Below are 17,301 nucleotides of genomic sequence, written 5' to 3'. Positions count from 1 at the left end.
ATTTGAGCCTTTCCCCTTCTTTTCAAGCCACATCTTTAGAACTTTGAGCCTTTTGTTTCGTTTTGTTCCAATTTTGGTTTTTGTAAAGCAAATGATCATTTTATTGGAGTATATGATTTATGAGTTTGGATATTAGTTCATATTTGTAAGCAAGCTTGTGTTTTGTATTTTTGTGTGAATAATGGAAAATGAATAATTGAAAACGCCGTCCTAACTTAAAAAAAAGGTAAGAACAAAGCAAATTAAAAATTGAAAAAGTCGTCCAAAGTTAAAGAGGCATGCATGGACAATTGCTTTAAAAGCAATGGAAACATAAAAAATAGAAAAAGTGAATATGAGAAAAACTCAAAAATATTATGATGTAAATTTTTTTCCCTTTTCAAGAATTGAGGACAATGCTTCCTTTAAACTTGGGGGAGAAGCGTTTACGCTTTTTGTATATATACTTGTGGATATGGCATTGAATAAGCTTGGGGGTGTTAGTTTGTTTTTATTTGGTGATTGCTTGATTGTGATTCTAAGAAAGGGCCTGTTCTTTGCTTCACATTTAGGGAAACCACCAAATTTTAAAATTTTATCCTACCCCTAACCTTTTGCCCTTACGTTACAACCTTTGGGAAAGTCCTTTCAACCTAGCTAGTGGTTGAGTCTTTTACCGAGGGAGGGCATTATGTGTTAAAGCCTAAGGAAAAGGAATGCAAGGTCAAGATGTCGGGAAACCCTAAAAATTATACTCTTTTTCAGGTTCCTTCGAGGAACCATAGGGATGCTCACTTAGGGAAGATTTGAAACCATAGGGAGAACGCGGCAAGATTAGTTGAGTTAAAAGTGGATTGCGCCTCATTAGTTCTCTATGCTTAGCATACCTTATGTTTCAATCAACCGTGAATATCTTGAGGCATGCATACCCATTATTCCTTATAGAAAAGTATTCATGCATTTGCATTTAACTATTTGTGAAAGTCTTTGTAAAGAGCTATTTGTTGAACTTTTATTTTATTTTATTTTATTTTTAAATGATTTTGCCTCATTTTGTTTCAAAGAGTTGTGGGTTAAGCTCTTAAGAAACCCTTAGGAGACCTCACTCATCCTCATAGGCGACTTTGGGGTTTAAAGGGCTTGTAGTAGATAAAAAAAACCGTGATTCCTACGTTATTGAGTCTTAGTGTATATTCTTCTTTTCTCTTTCTTTTTTCTTAATAAGCCATCCTTTTTCCTTTCTAGCTTTTGTTTTGCTCGGGACGAGCAAAAGTCTAGCTTGGGGGAATTTGATGAGTGTCATTTATGGCACTCATAGGGTAGTGTTTTAGGATATTTTCATCATTTTTTTCATGCTTTTCTTTTACCATTTTGATCATTTCTCCTCTAGTTTCTCTATTTCTTCTTCTCTCGTGTTTTACTTTCCTTTATGTGCATTTCTTTGTGTTTTCCTTTTATATTGCTCTTTTTCTTTTCTATTTTCTCTCCTTGGTTTCTCTTGTAGGTATCTAAAGACTTAGCTTTGCAAAGGATTCAAGAGGAGAAAAAAGAGCCAATCAAAGGGGTTTCAAGTCTCATGGAGAGGGCTTAGAGAAGGCTCTCCTCTTTTTCTCAGAGCCGCGGGCGCGGGATCCATGGACCGCGGGCACGGGTTTTGGTGCACATTTTGGGGAATTTTGGAAGGAAATCTCCGCGCCCTAGCCGCGGTCTACCCGCGGGCATTGAGATTTTGGCGCGGGTGCTCCAGATTAGAGAGACCACAGCTCCCTGTTTCTCTTGGAACAGGGCATTTTGTCGCGCCCTGTGCCGCGGGCGCGGGCTACAGTACCCGCGGGTGCAGGTTTTTCCCATACTACCCGCGGAGGTAGTTATGGGTTCCGTACCCATTTCTCCTCGCTCGCGGAGTCTTTGAGGAGAGGGCGCAGTCGATCTGCTTTTTTTCTTTGCCTATTATAGGCGTCACTTGAAGTGCGCGTATGTTAAAGCATGTGTGAATATGCTTGGCACTCTTAGGAAGTGGGAATTGACTTATACGATTAGGAATAAAGAAAGTAGGGAGCCGCCAACAAGTTTTTAAGGAACTTGTAAACCGTTCACGGATTATAAAAGGCAACCACGGATAAGGGACAACGATGGCCAACAACGATTGACCCGTGAGGGTTACACCCCATTCATAATCCATGAGATTACTAACTCAATATGGTTCGGAACCACGAAAGGAGGATCGGGGATGATGGTATGAAGTGAGTCATGGAGTCATATTCGCCCGTATTGGCCTCTACTCGATTCTTATAGTGAAAAGTGATTCCTGCGATCTCAAAGGCATGCAAATAAAGATTCAATTTGCTCCAAACTATTATTATCCTAAATTGGTTGAATATTAATGCAACACATTATTCTAAAATATTTGTGATCACATGATTAAATAACAAGATTAAAAAGGAACCTAAACCGGTCGTCCAAATTATCTTATTAACCGTGATTTTCAATTACATATTCCCTTTAAAATGCATTATGGTGATCAATATATATAATAAAATATACATTAATATTGGAAGCAATTTAACAATAAATCCAACAATATAAAATTGTTGGAAAAATAATAGAAATAAAAGGAACATAAGTTTTTTACTTTGATTCAGTTTGCTTGCAACTATAAAATAATAAACGAGTTAGTGACTTCAAGGAAATAATAATAAAATGATAATTAAATTAAATTCAATTAAATGGAGTTGTTTTGGGGCCAAACCCTCAAACAGTTCTACCTTTCACGCCTTGGCTTAATGACAGAACCACGAGTAAAGTATTGACTTCTTGGAGTGCTTGAAGAAGAATTTTGAAAGAAGAAAGGTAGGCTAGTGTTTAGACTAGAGCATAGAGGAGAGAAAAATAGGGAATTAATTGATGCCCCGTACATTAGAAATGAGGGGGTATATATAGAAAAAATGTGTTGAGGGAACACACGGAACCTAAAAAGATAAAAACCCTAAAAAAATGCACTGCGACACGGCAAAGAGCATCATGACACGGGAAATCCCACTGTCAGATGGGGAACATTCCCGTGTCACGGTGGACTGATGTGTGACGGGGGAAATATTTAGCGAACGGGGAACAAAACGCGTGAAGGGTTTACGTGGAAAGGACACGGAAACCCCTGTGTCACAGCAGGTGCACCGTGTCACAGGGAATCCCACCGTTAGACGGGGAACATTCCCGTGACACGGTGGACTTTACCATGATGCGGGATCCTGCAGACTATTTTTCCGTCTAAATTCATTTTTAACCCTTATTTTGTTCAGCATTTTTAAGTGTCGGTTGATAATTTTGGGCCATTTTTTATTTATTATTATTATTTAGGCTAAAATAAATATTAAAATAAAATAAATAAAAGGTTTGGGCTAAAATAACAATAAAATAAAAAGGTTTGGGCTGAAATAAAAAACTATGCTTTGACTAAACATCAAGACTGATCCATGGACTATTAAAAAATTGAATTTAATACGATTTTTTAAGCACTCTCGGGATTAAATACTGAACCCGACCAATAGTGGCGGTGAAAGGTTGTTCATCATCGGGTTCGGTTTTGAAGAGACATTTTTAGATGTCTACAAAAGCCCCCACTTTGACTGAGTTTGTAGAAACGTCAGTTTCAAAAACGATTGTCAAAGTAGTCGATAGGGACAGAGAATGACTTAAGACTTTCTGCGATATAAAATCACTTTGTATACACCAATACTTGCAGGAAAATGTTTGTTCCACAGATAAAAGAGTAAAGGGATAGAATACATATCTGGCACCAGTGTATCTGTGACAAATGAGTTTGGCAGCTTCCTATGCTTGAAGGAATCCACCAGATGACGTTCGTTGAAACATTTTCCATGCTTGAGGAAAGTCGACTGATGAATTTGGTAGCTTTCTAAGCCTGAAGAAACCAACCGGATGATACTTTCCATGCCTGAGGAAAGTCAACGTATGATTTTGGTGTCATTCTATGCTTGAAGAATTCCACCGATAATGCCTTCCATGCTTGAGGAAAGCCGACTTGGCAGTTTTCTATACTTAAAGAAAAATCCACCGATAACGCTTTCCATGCTTGAGGAAAGCCGACTTGGCGGTTTTCTATACTTGAAGAAAAATCCACCGATAATGTTTTCCATGCTTGAGGAAAACCGAACGTGGGCCGCAGATTATTTACCTTAGAGTCGACTATCCGACTATATTAGGTGTTTAAAATGTCAAAAATACAACCCTAATGCTTGTTAGGGGTAAATCGGTAATTTTGGTACCCTTTAAATACCAATTCAAAATTTTCGCGCAATTCTGGTGAGAAAATAACTGACCCAAAGTTGCGGAAGATCATTCCAACTTGGTTAAAGATGCTAAAATATCTGCAAGAAAGTTGAAAGGAGCGTGCAGGACAAACAAAAGGGAACCGCGCCACGTAGATAATTCCTGCAACACGACGCTCTAGTCCCGTCAGACGGCGCAGTTCCTGTGACGCGGGGTTTTGTTTTTCCACAAAATGCCCACGCGGCTCGTACACAACACCATGCCACGCGCGGGTACACCGTTACTCGATAACAGAATACGTGGCACGGGAACGGAGTCGCGTAATGGTCACTTTTTTTTTCTTTAAATTTGAGCTGCTCTTCACCATTTTAGCCATTTTCTTTCATCTTTTGCTCTTTCTCTTCTCCATTTTTTTTGTTTTAAATTTCTTGGAGTACCGTGCCATGGCGTTGCAGCACCGGCGCACGTCTGTCTTCACCGTGTCACGTTTTCAGCCACCGTGACACGGCGGTTCTGTTACTATTTTTTTTATTATTATTTTTCGTTGCTACTGCTCGCCACGGCTGTCTGAGGGTCACCGCTACTGGTCAGAGCTCCGCCACGTCCAAGATTCACCGTGACACGGGCCTTGAACACCGTGTCACGGCTGCTGCTAATCGTGTCGCGGCGGTTGTGTTGCTGTCTTCATGGCTTTTCGAGCTTTTGGAGCTCAAATCTTCATCAATTTTTGCTCTAATTCTTTTGCTACTTTCCTCATTTTAAATTCTCCACAAGGATCCATGTAAGTTTCCTTTGATTTTTGTCTCAAATTATGTTGCAAATTCCATATTTGGTTAAAACCCTAAAAAATCAAATTGGGGGATTTTAATTTTGAGCTTTCACGTCAAAATTCTTGCTATGAATTGACTTTTATATGGATGTATGTGTGTTTGTGAGCAATTTGAGACTAATTTTATGTTATTTGGTGTAGAATGAAGCAAATCACCATTTTTCGGTACCACTTGTGTGAAATGGTGTTCTTGTTGTTCATGTTGTTTTTTTTTCACTTGAAATGATGATATATTGGTTCTAGATTTTGTAAAATATGCCATGATGTGCCAATTTATCGTTCTTGTGCAATTTTGAGACATGTGTTGTTTTGTGTATGTAATACATTGTCAGGGAGAACATAGTATCATGCCATTAGGAGAACATTTTGCGTATAATAGAAAATTCCATTTGTTAAGTCGCTTTTGAATAAATAACTAAATAACTTAAGAAATGATGCTAAGCATTTAGATTTTTATTTTTGTAATAGCATGCCTAGACAACGGGATCACGATCTTTTTACTCGTGGCCGGCGTCAGGCTTTTCGGGAGGACTCTGCCACAGTTCCTGAGGGCATGGACGACGATGCCCTAGAGACCGAGCCTCGCCCTTTTTCGAGTAGGGGCAGGTGGGTTCCACCTCCGTGGTCGTCAGATGAGTTGGTTTTCTCCCGTGAGAACCATGTCTCTCACCATCCACTTGCTGACATAGTCGATGCCACGCTTCGCCATCATTGTTCAGGAGCTGGAGATTTGATTTCTCGACTTTATGGGATTATCACGAGGGATCCTGTTATGAACGCCTTGTGGGAATCTGCTGGTTTAGTAGATTTTTATTCGGCGGTCTTAGGGTTTCGCAGCCCTTGGGGTTGTGGCCCGATAGTTGTTCGCGCGTTGTTGGAGTATTTTTGGGATACTACCAACACTTTTCAGTTTGCTTGGGGGGGAGACGACAGTGACCCCTCTGGATTTTAGCATGATCAGTGGTCTACGCTTCAGCGACCGGGTCGTACAGCAAATGTGTGATCTTTCTTGGGGAGCGGCTGAGGCCGCCGATTTGTTAGGTCCGATTGTTCAGCACATAAGCACTTAGCCGCAGTCTCGAGGTTGTCCTAGGAGCGGGCGATCAGAATTGGCTTCTGTTCTAGGCCATGGCTTTGACATAGATGAGACATCACCTGAGGAGCGAGTTCAAATCTTGATTTTGATTCTCATTTCCATGATTCTTTCTCCTTATAGGAGTTCGTGTGCGCTTGTTTGCTACCTTCCTTCTTTGGTCAGGATCAGAGAGATAGGATCGTTTAATTGGGCCAGCCTTGGATATGCCGATCTTCTCTTGTCGCTACGTCATGGCTGTAGGCACCTAAATAACCAGGCTCTGTCACTGTCTACAGTTTATGGAGAGTCGTAGAGGTGACGATCTTTCCTCTTCTTGTTTTTTTTTAATCTGTTCGTCTCATGTGCTCAAAGATTACTTTTCGTTGCAGCTGTGGTTCTACGAGTACTCTTCGGGATTGGCCCCTTGGCAGAGTCGTGGAGCGGTCCAAGACTTCCCTGTCGGAGCCAACTGACGTGACCGAGTCGATTCACGAGTGTAGTATGTCCCTGCGCTACGCAGGCTGCCACGCCGAGACACCTCTTCTATCAGTGTAAGAATTTTGTAGCCTGTTATTCTCTACCTTGACGTTATTTTCGGCATCTCATTACAACGTTTTATGTTTTTCAGGTTGTTATTGATATCTAGTATCGGCCTTGGGCTGGGTTGACTAATCTTCCTGAGGCCTTGCAAGTTTCGGACTGCACTATTTTGTTGGTACTGGACGCTTTGTCTGGTATCTTGGGAGTGTGTTGTTCGTCAGCAAAGTGGTGATCGTTTCATGGTGCCCTTTTCTCCACTAGATTCGATGCTGGACTCACGCTTGCTTAGGGAGTTGATAAAAGGGGAGAGCGCTACACTTTTCCTTGGCAGGAGCTTGTGCGTTATAGAGGGCGATTATTCGCAGGACTTGCTTCCCTCCTTGGCTCCTCCACCCCGTCTTTCTGAGGTATGATTTCTTTTGAGAATTTTATTGCTAGTCTCTGTTTAAACCGTCGAATAACCTGATTATTCGATCGTATTTTCAGACGACCATTCACCGTGTGGGGAAGATTGAGATCCCGCCTCAATCCGTCCGTTACCCGGGGCCGATCGGTTTTACTAAGGACCATATTGCTGATGCGCCAGAGTGTTTCATACAGGTGTAGGAGTCTTTGCCTGATGTTTTTGAGTCGATAAGTTTTTTATACATTATTTTTCCCTTTTAATACCGCCTGGTACTGATTTTTTCTTTGCTTTGTTCTCAGCCTACTCACCAAGGGATGATGGGTTGCATGAAGCTGGTTGAAGCTTTGAAGTACTGCATCATCAAGCTTCGGCGTGGTGCGAGTTGTCGGGGCGATTCTGGCGATGTTCTTGAGGTATGTTCACTTTTTTCATTTTTACCATTGACATCTTTTGATTTTGTGTCTTTCAGGAGCGACAGAGGTCCCGCTCGCGCTAGAGGCATAGAGGCTCGGACGAGGGGGAGCCTAGTCGTGGCATATGATCTCCCGAGGTTCGTCAACATCCTCAGTCTCAGCTGGAGCCTCAGCTTTCTCAGCCTTTTTAGGAGGCTTAGTGGCAGCAGCCTAAGTCTTCCTAGTCGTTCCAACACTTTCAGGGTCAGTGGCAGCGACATTCATTTTCACAATCTTCACAGCCTGAGTTTAGGCCAGTCATCACTCTTGTGGATCAGGGTCTATACTCAGTTCCATAGTCTAGGGCGCTTCCTCCACCGGTGCTTGGCTTGTTTTCACTTCCAGTGTATAGGAAGATGCCTCCACCGATGCTTCCTACCTCTTGGAGTCAGTCAACACCGTTTACCAGTTGGACGGGTCCTGCTTTGAGTTTGACTGCTACCAGAGTTACAGGGACTAGTAGGGATACTACTCCTTGTACCCGGATGATGGCGGGACTCTTTGGCTCACTGCTCCCATATTCACAGGCAGGAGATGACACTGATCCTCACTCTTCTAGTTCTACAGATTTTTTACCGAGGGTCTTTATTTGTACTTTAGTTGATGACACTTGACGCTGCTTATCCATCATGACTTACTTTGTACATTATTCACAGTTTATGCATTTATTAGGGTGTATTAGTGTGTGCTTGAGACTCATTGTGTGTGATCGTGTATTTATTAATGACGTGAAAAAAAAGACGTAAGTGGAGGGTACCGACCTTCCCTCAAAGAAAAAAGAAATAAAAAAAAGGGACAAGTTTTACAACTCCTCCATAATAATAAAAATAAGCATGGAAATGGGACAAAATTTTACAACTTCCCCAAAATAAAAAGAAAAATAAAGATAGAAAAATAATTAAAATAGAAATAAAAATAAAAATAAAGTAATAATAAATAATTAAATAAAATAATTAATAATAAAGCTAAATAGAAATAGAAATAAGAATAGGGTAATAATAAAATAAAATAATAAAGATAAATAAAATATATATATTAAATAAAAAGATGGAGAATTTTATTAAGAATGAAACTCTCGAAAAACAGAATTAAAAGGTAAACGCTGAAGATAAAATATTAAAGATTCGGATAAACATAGGTAAAGGATAAAAAATGAAAACGTACACCGTGTCACGGCAAAATCTGTCATGTTGCGGCATAAATTCTCGTGACACAGTGGAAATTCCCGTGTCACGTTGCGCGTATTCTACAACGGTGTGGTTTACGCATATAAAAAGATAGATTATGAGTATTTTCGAGCGTTTTTGCTATAAAATAGGACCAGTATATTCGTGATATGCATAATTACAAAACATAAAATAATTTGAATTTCATATTTCAGTAATAATGTCTTAGAATTTTGATAATACATGGCGCGACTGGTCTTATTCTTTGACCAATGATGACAAAAGAGAGTTGAAATTGTTTCATATCAGGGGTTTATTAGCCTTGAGACATGTAGCGATTGAACATGATTTTCTTAGGGTAGCATTAGACTATTGGAGTCTAGAAACACATTGTTTTAAATTTGATTACGACGAAATATGTCCCCTGTCGGAGGAATTCGGTGCCATCTTTGGGTCTCCTGCCAGAAATCTTATTGCCATGCCTACCCTACGTGAGTATTATTACCAAGACTTTAAACGCCATTTGAATCTGACAGACCCAGATTTAAATAGAATTGTTTGTGGTAGTGAGGTAGACTTAGAAAAACTTACAAATTTATATTCCAATCGCCCTGTCTCTGAGTCTTATCATGTATACCGTAGAAGGGCTTATATTTTTTGCATGTTTAGCAAGATTTTATTAGTAAACGATTGGGTAGGACATGCTTGTCTAGCGTCTGTAATTGAACATGTTGAATCTGGGAGATCTCCTATGCCTATGTGCCTTGGAGAAACTTTGCGCGGCCTTGACGAAGTAAAAACTGACCGGAAAGCCGTTAGGAAGGGCTTTCTAGTACTGTTGCAGGTAAAAACGCGCTCTGAGTAGCCCCCATGACACAAAATAGGCAACGTGTCACCGTGCATGTTTGACGTGACACGGTGAAACCTGCCGTGTCACGGTGGATTTCTGCAATTTTTTTTTTTTTGAATTCTTCGACTTTTTTTTTTTTTGCAGATTTGGTTGATGGAGCGTTTTGAAGTTTTTGAAGCCCCCGACGATATTGAAAAATATGGACCCAATGATCTATTCCGCAGGAAGAAGAATTACTCTGTGAACATGTCGTATGAAGATTGGAAGAATTTCTTTGCAAAGAAGGAATTTTCCATTCGTTGGGTGGTGCCTTGGTGGAGGCTTACTAGGATGGTTGGTACGAATGATACTCTGTATTGTTGCGTTCCTAGTATCTCAAAGCTGACTTTTTATTGTCCTTCTCGATTGATGCGACAATATGGACTTGAATAAGTAGTTTCACGCTATAACGATAGTCCTCGTGAAGTATCGTTGCATGAAAGTAACGTTCACAAGTACGAGGCTTATTGGATTGGAAGACCTTTGTGGACAATATCTGCAAGTTACAAAGCTCCTCCTCCCTTATCTAGTGCATACAAGGCATGGTTGAATCCTAGAAGTAGAAGGGATCGAGTCGGATCACGCAACTTTGATGTGAAGGGCCATCTTGGATGTAAGAAAGCACCTCCTAAAGATCATCTAGGTCCGAGAACACAAGGGATTGAGTTTAAGACTCCTATAATTCCTAAAAGGAAGAATTATGTGAAAGAAAAGGGTAAAGAGAAGATGGTTTATAGAGAGAAGCAACCAAAGAATTTTAAGAAAGGTGAAAGGGTGAAAGTTCGACTAGGGGTGTGACGGTTTGGGCTACAAAAGACACATTAACGGTGAAGGCCGACTTAGTTGATCAATATTGCTTTGCTTATATGATTTATAATTTTTATTTTTATTTTTTGAAATAAGGCGCATGATGCCAATAACAAATAACAGAATTCGCAAAGTCTGCGTCACTAAAAAAAAATCCCAAAGTCGAAGATTCCACCGTGCCACGGTGGAATTGCCCGTGGCGCGGCAAATTTTTATTTTTTTTTAATTCCACCGTGCCACGGTGATAGCTGTTGTGACATGGTGGAACTCCTCGTGCAACGGTGGACTCTGGATGCTTAACTGACAAATTTTCTTGTTTTTAGCTCCATTTTGTCATGGCGCAATGCTGAACTGGCGCGTGTACTTGATCGACATGGGAAGGATTTTATTTTTTAAAGTGGCCGTGTAGGAAATATTTCAAGAATTACCCCAAACTTGAACCCCACTATGATCATACACTAAAGTACGGTGGCGTCCAAAGGGAAAGAAGATAGAGCAAAAGAGTTGCCAACAAGTTTTAGGAACTTGTAAACCGTTCACGAGGTGAAGGTTACACCCCTTAACAATCCAGGAGATCGTCAACTCCAATAGGTCTGGAACCATGACTGGTACTTCGGAAATGAAGAACAAATACAACCTAAAAGAGATTGAACCTTCCCTAATAATAGGTCTCTACTTTTTCTAATCGTATTCATGTGCGCATTCTGACTAACATGCAATCTATCGGTTTTACCCTAAACCTGTTTATCTATGTTAGTTGAATATTAATGCAACAATAAATCTATTATTGGTGATCACTTGAATTATAATCATATTAACCCTAAACAAGATTATTAATTATCTTATTAAGCGTGATTTCAAGAAAAACATCCTAACATGACACTAGGAATCATAATAACAACCTAAGCATGATTTCTATATCATAATATCAATAAATCAATTAAAGCACTTACTTGGATGCCTCGTATCTCTTTCTAATAACAAAATACACGCGTTAGTAACTTCAAGGAAAATATTAAAACAAACAATTAAATTAAATAATTGAAATAGAGATTTGGGATTAAACCCTCATAAATTAAAATCTTTCATGTCTAGGGCGAAGGCAACTTCGAATTAGGCTAGGTATGTCTAGTGCTAATTTATGAGAAATTATGTTTGTAAAAGGCTAGGCTAGAAAAGAGGGAGAGAATCAAGAAATTCTTGATGAGAGTTGATGATTTGAAAAAGGGGAGATATGACCTCTATTTATAGAGAAAAAAGAGGGTCGAAGAATAAGAAAAGAATCCGAATTCGAATCGAAATAGAATTCGATGGACAGCAGTTTTTGCAGATTTTGTTTTTATCATATCTTTTAATCCATCAGTCTAAATAAGTCATATCATACGTCGTTTGAAAGCTCTTAAAGTCTACATTCTAATCCAATTAGAATCAGATTAAAATATTTTGTAGATAAAGAGATATGGCCGAAATAGTTGAAGGTGTCAGTTTTGGATAGAGTTTTGTATCTCATTCATATCTTTTTCGTTATAACTCGGATTTAATATTATAATATATCATTGGAAAGATAATTTCGAGATATATCCAACCATATAAAATTTGGATAAATATTATATGGCACAAAAATAATATCTAACTTTCTTTTAACATCTTTAAATTCGAATAGAATTAGGATTTAAGAAAAAGGAAAGTTTTTAAAAAAGGAAAGTTTTTATTTAACTCAAATTCTTTAACCTTATCTTTTCAAAAAGGATAATTAAGATCTTTTAGAAACTTATGGAAGCTTCTAATTAATCCTAATTAGTTTAGGAATAGGGTTAGACCTTTGGACCCTCTACATGATCATTGGGCCTTAGGTAAAATCCGGTTTGAGTCCAGTTTAGTATTTTGGCCATAACTTCCTCATTATTCATCGAAATTGGGCTTATAATATATCGTTGGAAAGCTCTTTTCAATTTTCAAGACTATCCAATTACACTATTATTGGACCCTTATTATGGACCAAAATAAACTAGAATGCACGTTTTTAATAAATAAGGTAAGAAAAGAATATTTTAAAAAACAAAAAGAAGAGATATTTTAATAAAAACATCATCATCACTAGACTTTTCACACTTTCACTTTATTCGATAATCAAATGACATGAAAGGTATTCATCACAGGGTTTGGTTTTGGGGAGACACAAATGGGTGTCTACAGAAGCCCCCACTTTGACTGAGTTTGGAGAAACGCAAGTTTTGAAAACAAAAGTTAAAGTATCGATAGGGACGGAGAATGATTCAGAACGTTCTGCGATCCTAAATCACTCTTGTTATGCCGATACCTGCAAAACTAGAATTAGTTAAACAGATAAAAGTGTTAAGAAACGCGTATCTTGCACTGTCGAGCTCACGTCTTGGAAGTAACCGATTTGTTGCTGTATTGCTGTTGTGAAAACCTTCCACAAGCTGGGGAACGCCATCTTGTTGTTTTGATGTTCACTCATCTCTAAACAATAGAGCTTTTTTGGATATGTTTACGCGTCTCTGAATAAAAAGCTTCTAAATGATGTGGCCACACGTCTTTCAGCAAAAGAGCTTGACAGAAATGTCCACGCGTCTCTGAACAAAAGAGCTTTGAAATGATAGGTCCACGCATCTCTGAACAAATGCTTCTTTTTCTTGAATCATAGCGACAACCTTCCCAATCATATCATTAAAGCTCGCTTGAACTTTGCTTCCACTATGCCAGTACGTCGGCGATTTTGCTGCTTGTGAACCATTATGTCGGTGCCTCTGCTGTTTATGAACCAGTATGTCGGTGTATCTGCTATTTATGAACCAGTACGTCAGTGTCTTGCGATGAGCCAATGTTTAGGCGCTTTAAGCTAAGTGAGACGATCTTTCGTCAGGTCGATCACATATTGAGATTGTAATCAAGCCGACTACTTAATTATGTCAAATTGCTTATATGGGATAACTGGTGTACCAAGGAACCCAAAATTGCTGAAGGAGGTTGAAATAACTGCTCTGAGAGGCTTCGAGCTCTATCGCAGCTGAAATATCTCTAGCGTCAAGAATTGGCTCTTTCGCCAGACGCTGGGATCTAGAGTCACGCGCTGAACTCTATTGCCAAACGCCAGATGTTGTTGCCAGACAACAGCCTTGTCGTCTGGTACTAGAGTCGAGTCTTCCCTATTCTGCTCTTGCTGTCGTTGTTGCTTGGTTTTGCTTCGAACTTTGAGTTTGGTCATTTCCTTTCAAATAAATCCGTTCAAATCTTTAGTAAATTAAAGCTCTTCATCTCTAATTTACTGTTCCATGTAACTCCTCTTTTCTTGGAGGAATCTCTGGCATCATATTCGCGGTTTTTTCGAAAAAAATCCGGGAATGTCCTCGCTTGCTGAGATGCACCCGCATTTATATCTTTGACCATAGGACTTTTCTTATCTTTCTTTAGGGTTGAACTAAGACTTAGTGTTTCTTGACTTATTGACTTGTCGTGAATCAAGGTATGAACTTGACTCACTATGATTGACTGACTCGAGGTTCACTCGACTCGATGTGACTCGTGTGTGCTTAGTGTTGAAGGATTGCATATTTGAAGGGTGAAAGGATATATGATGTGGCTACAAGGGGTACCTCAAATCATTGGTATACCTCGTGCTCAGGTCGACATGGATTGTTTTTTTTTTTTTTGCAATGCAATGATCATATGCAAGGAAATAAAAGCTCACTTTATTTAAAAGGAAAAAGGAAGATTCTAAAAAATTAATCTTAGGGAAAAGAAAGGTGCCTATGCTAGAGTTATTGGGGGAAAGGGTAAATAAAAAAATAAGAAATAGCAAAAAGAGGTCATGAAATCTCGTCGTTGAAGCTCGCCTCTGTCTTGTGTCGTTTGCATCATCATCACCCAGTCTTCTCGTTAGCTAGAGGCAATGGGATCTTATTTGCTTCTATGAGATCTTGAATGAGATTTTGAAACCTGTATCATTGATCAGTGGTGTGACCGTGTCCTCGATGGTACTTGCAATAAGAGTTGGAATTCCATTTCGAAGATCGATTTTCTGGCGTTGGATCCTCGGTAGGGCCAATAGGTTTCATTAACCCTCGATTCATAGAGACAATCGAAAGTAGCATCATAGGTCATTCCAACGGGTGTGAACTCTCTCCCGGGTTTCCTTTTAGATCCTTGATTATCCATGGCTAAGACACCATTATGGTCAAAGGTACTAACATTATTACTAGAGTGGGCGTTTTCGAAAGAAGAGGGATTGTCGTTCTTCTTTCCTTTCCAGCCACTGTGGTTACTATTGTTAGTAGCTTTTTTTTTTTGCGAGGTCATATTCGATCTCGATTCCGATGACATAAACAGCTTTAAAAGTATTCAAATTATGTTGATCCTTTAAATGCTTCGAATACTTCTCTTGGAGATTCTTGATAAACATCCTCACAGATTCTTTTTCAGTGGGCACCTCAATCATCTTAGCGGAAGTTTCCCTCCACTTATTAAAGAAAGAAGTAAAGCCTTCATTCTCTTTTTTTCTTAGCATCTCAAGTTGTCTTTAATCGGTTTCAACTTGAATATTACACTTGTACCTATCAATGAAAGCGTTCACTATTGACTCCCAAGTAGAGGTTCTCTCTTTGCCAAGGGATAAGAACCATTGTTGGCTAACGGTTTCAAGAGATAGAGAAAATATAGAGGAAAACACTTTCTTATCAATTCCCTTAATGCTCATTATTGTTTCAAAAGTTCTTAGATGAAAATAAGGGTTGCCAGTTGCCTTGAATTTCAGGATGTCGTTGGCATTGAACTTCTGCGGAAGAAGCTCCTTTTCCACCAAGACCCCTTGTGAACTAATGCCTTGAAATTTGTAGTCACTAGATAGCTTGCTCAAGCTCTCTTGCATGAGGTCCATGTGTTGTTGCTTCATAGGGTCCTTGATTTTGAGGGCTAAAGCCTTCAACGCCTTAGTCACGTCAGTCAATTGATTCCTAAGTTCATTAAATTCTTCTTGAGTTGCCATTATCTTCTTAGCTTTCCTCTTTTGACGAATCGGTTATCAAAAATTAAGACTTCAACAAAGAGGTCATCCTTGATTAATCGCCTTTCTCTCCTCGACCAAGTATTGTGAAAAGGAAATTAAGGATATCGACTATTTAATTATTTGACTCAAACTCGATCCAACATTCATGGATGGAAGAAGGTAGAAAGAATGAAGGTCGTGATATGGAGAAAGAATGTAGAGAATGGAAATATGATGTAGATGAAGAGATGTGAAAAATTAGGAATAGACTGTACCCCCAACTTAAATGACGGAAAAAATCGACTCATGCATGAACCTAAGACATGGTCATGGTGACATATACACGAAGTGTGTGCTAAGACTAGTGAGTGAGTGTTGGTAACATATTAAGCCTCTTGTCATGACCATGTTGCTAGACTATGTAACTAGACTCGAACAAAGACTAAGTTAAAACCTCACGTATATGCATTAAACTGGACAGGCTGTGGTATTTTAGTCATAACTTTTGACCTGTGACTTTTACTGGGATGAAACCAACTCCAAATTAAAGATAAAACTCGGGGCTACAGACCCATTGTCTGTATGACTCTTAGTTCTTCCTAGAACTCTGGCTATGATCAAAACAAGTTGACGCTTGTGCAGTATACGGGAATAAAAATTTGGGTTGACTTAAAGGGACTATGACTAGATTTTAGGTACATTTTTTAGCTCAAATTAATTAATTAATTAAACAAAGTCTTTTAGTCATTAATTAGTTTATTTAGGCTTATTTACAAGCACAAGTCAAATCAAACGGTTAGCGTAGCCACATAATAAGTATGCACAAGTAGTCAAGTAGTCACAACATGATGCAATGAGTTTGCAACCTAACCATGGCTCTAGTTCTCTAAAGTTCGAGATATGGGTTAGTAAAAGAGGGTCCATGGTTAATTATCCGGATGCACCGCGCGGAAGCCTAACCAAGAAGGGTTGGCGCGAGTGGATGGGACACCGCGAGTTAAAAACTCGCTTCCATGGTTTGGTGAATTCAACATTCTCGGATGTACCCTTTGTTGCACAGATCAATCAGGTAGATGGAGCATGAATTCCCAGAGAGTTATGACCATATGTAGAACACATATGGATTTCAGAAAAGTGAGAAAAACTCAATCAGGAAGTAGGATCGAGCAAACAGTGCTAAAATATGGTCAAAATTAGAACGCATATTTCTGGCTCGGTATTGGAAGAACTTAGCGCCAGCAAACAGAGGTCGGCGCCAACAATTTGGCTTTGGCGCCTGACGACAGAAACTATCGACTGGCGCTAGAGTCAAATTAGTGGCGCTAAACTCTTTTTTCTGACTCTAGTTCCTACATGCCTCAGCAGATTTTTGTGCTCGATAAAATTTTCCAGTTTCGCGCAGCATTATTTTGATCATAGTTGTGAAAGATATTCCTCAAATTTCCTACGTGTAAAAATCCTATGTTTTAACTCATTACGGATGGTCTTTTCAATGAGATCTTTTTTATGCAGATGACAGTAATATTAATCAAAATTACGCATATGAAATACTTAGAACTTTTTGAGTCTCATCCACTCATTCTAAATCATTGCCGTATTAAATTTCAGGAATTAAAATGGAAATCTTCCCCAGTGGAGTCGCCAAAAAATGTAGGGAATATTTCAAGCATTACCCCAAACTTGAACCCCACTATGATCATACACTAAAGTACAGTGACGTCCAAAGGGAAAGAAAATAGAGCAAAAGAGTCGCCAACAAGTTTAAGGAACTTGTAAACCGTTCACGACGTGAAGGTTACACCCCTTAACCATCCAAGAGATCGTCAACTCCAATAGGTCTGGAACCATGACTGGAAGTTCAGG

This window comes from Chenopodium quinoa, unplaced genomic scaffold (genome assembly GCF_001683475.1).
Source record: "Chenopodium quinoa cultivar QQ74 unplaced genomic scaffold, ASM168347v1, whole genome shotgun sequence".
Lineage (NCBI taxonomy): Eukaryota > Viridiplantae > Streptophyta > Magnoliopsida > Caryophyllales > Amaranthaceae > Chenopodium > Chenopodium quinoa.
Note: the sequence above shows the minus strand (reverse complement) of the source record.